At 39.6% G+C, this 2,347-nt stretch overlaps 1 protein-coding gene and 1 long non-coding RNA gene across 4 annotated transcripts in view; one reads left to right on the forward strand and one right to left on the reverse strand.

The window, feature by feature from the left end:
- LOC128881845 (uncharacterized) overlaps window positions 1–2,347 on the reverse strand; it is a 25,207-nt gene that overhangs the window by 4,463 nt on the left and 18,397 nt on the right. The window contains exon 1 of one of the 2 annotated variants that reach the window (XR_008458193.1): window positions 1,260–1,608. The exons of the other annotated variant lie outside the window; for it this stretch is intronic. This is a non-coding gene — a long non-coding RNA (uncharacterized LOC128881845). Of the gene's footprint in view, window positions 1–1,259; window positions 1,609–2,347 lie in introns of those variants that run through there. 2 annotated transcript variants of the gene reach the window in all.
- Window positions 1,794–2,347, forward strand: part of LOC128881834 (muscle LIM protein Mlp84B-like) — a 24,602-nt gene continuing 24,048 nt past the window's right edge. The window contains exon 1 of one of the 2 annotated variants that reach the window (XM_054133202.1): window positions 1,794–1,953. The gene's annotated coding sequence lies outside the window, so the exon portion shown is untranslated. The remainder of the gene's footprint in view (window positions 1,954–2,347) is intronic. The other variant, XM_054133203.1, reaches the window with a different exon arrangement.

Below are 2,347 nucleotides of genomic sequence, written 5' to 3' on the forward strand. Positions count from 1 at the left end.
GACAAGATGGCGTCACTCTGCACTTAAGAGTGACCAACACTAGATTTGTTACAATATTGTTTAAATAACATAACCTTCAATTTTGAATTCGTCAGGCATTGAATTTTGTGGCCATTAGTGCCATACCACGTGACAAGATGGCGTCACTCTGCACTTAAGAGTGACCAACACTAGATTTCTTACAATATTGTTATGAAACTTGTTACAGTATTTACATTCATAATTTAACCAAATGTTATCTTGTTTAAATAACATAACCTTCAATTTTGAATTCGTCAGGCATTGAATTTTGCGGCCATTAGTACCAGACCACGTGACAAGATGGCGTCACTCTGCACTTAAGAGTGACCAACACTAGATTTCTTACAATTTTGTTTAAATAACATAACCTTCAATTTTGAATTTATCAGGCATTGAATTTTGCGGCCATTAGTGCCACACCACGTGTACAAGATGGCGTCATCGACTACGTCCAATTTTAAAATTTTCCTAACCAATAAATTGCTCGATCTATTCAATCTCATTTAGAGAACATACCTTCAAATGTTGAATTCGCATTATAATATATCATCCACGAATATCGAAATTCGAGAAAAAGCCGAGAACAACATTTTAATTCAACGATGAGAAAAATGAGATGAAATGAAACGCACCTCATTACTATTTATTGATCAGGGAAGAAAGTATTGCAACGAACGAAATTGAGCTTCCGCCAGTTATCAAGGTGTTAATCGAAAAATTATTATGGTATCGCGTTGCCTCTGTCTACGTATGCCATTAAGCCCCGGGAGTTAGTCCAAAATGTGTGAGTAATAAATTTATTTCTGTCTTGTTCTTCGGTGGTTCATCGCTCAGAAAACACACTCTTCTCTCTGCGGCGCGATGTAAACGAATACCGAAGTATCGTCGCGTTTGCTATGACTCAACGACGGTATCGACAGAGTATGGTCGCGACGCTTGAAATATCAAAATTACGCTCGCGTTACGTGTTTCCCGTAAAACAGGTGGATTATTGATCGGGAGCATTTTAATTGCAACGAAAACAGAGAATTTCCAGTGAAATTTGCATATTTAAGGGAAGTTATCGTAGCAAACGAGGCGATGAAATGTTTATAAAACGAGAAGGGATAATTCGTTTCGATTGATAACGATTTACGACCGATAAAAATTGATTAACAGGTGGCCAGTATCTATATGTATTTAAACACATTTCGTTCATTCTTTATTTGTTGTATCACTTGCGTTATGTCATTACTCACGTGTATATTTTATTTAGAAAGATATTTCGTCGAACGACGTTTGTCGATGGTAATTATTCATCTGTTCGTTCAATTCGATTATTGTTATAGCTACGTCGACGCGAAATTTGATAATTAAGTTTATCGTCTTGATTTAGTTTCATTTAGTCGGGCGAAAAATAAATTAATCGAGTGAATTTTTAATGTAAATCAATAACGTGATAAATAATATACTCGTAAAGAAAACGAAGTAGAAGGAAAATTAAATATCATGCTTCGAAACGAAAATTGAGTACTGGTCAATTAATTAACGAATAATATATTAATAAACGAAAGGAACGACGAGGTTTTTTGATCAGCGAAATTTTGGAAAGCTTCCTCGATTACGCTAGCGAACGACGTGCGGGTACTCCACCGACTCGTAGCCGTTTTCTATCGCGAGATATCACACGAGAATAGTGTAACACCCCCGCTGGTGGAAGACGTCTAGTACTCCCTCTGCCGCCGCGACGTTGTCGTCAACAGGACTGACGTTCCTATGCACACGTGCCGTGTGCAAACCCCTGGCTATGACTAGGACGGTCACGACGCGAGAACAGCCATTCGAATCCAGTATTAGTGCGGTGTAGAGTGCTTCTTCGGTGTTTTTTAATCCGACGCCAGCCTCCTACCCGAGTTTTTCCAATTCTTTTCGTGGCTTCGACCCATATCGGTGGTGAGTACCAGTGTGCGATTACGAGGGATCATTTATTCCCGATTACTGGCCAAGCATCGGGTGGTCACGATAGGGTAGGACAATCGAATCGTTTCACGGAACTGTTGTTTCTATCTTGGTGAACAAGTGGCGGGTACCGATAACGCTCGCGGGAGCCAATGGCACGCGAAATGACCGTGCAAAGTAGCTGGGAAAGCTCTATTCCTCAGACCTAACCCTTGTGATTCCAAAAAAAAAAAACAGAAAGTAAGAGTAATTTCTCTTTTGAAAATTATAATTCCTGGACTGTACCGGTGTTAATAGTCGTACTGAGTGGTACTCTAGATGCTCTTGGTAGGGAAGTAGCTGGGAAAGTTTTTTCCTCAGACCTAACCCAGACCTAACCCTTGTGATT

This window comes from Hylaeus volcanicus, chromosome 9, assembly GCF_026283585.1.
Source record: "Hylaeus volcanicus isolate JK05 chromosome 9, UHH_iyHylVolc1.0_haploid, whole genome shotgun sequence".
Taxonomy (NCBI): domain Eukaryota; kingdom Metazoa; phylum Arthropoda; class Insecta; order Hymenoptera; family Colletidae; genus Hylaeus; species Hylaeus volcanicus.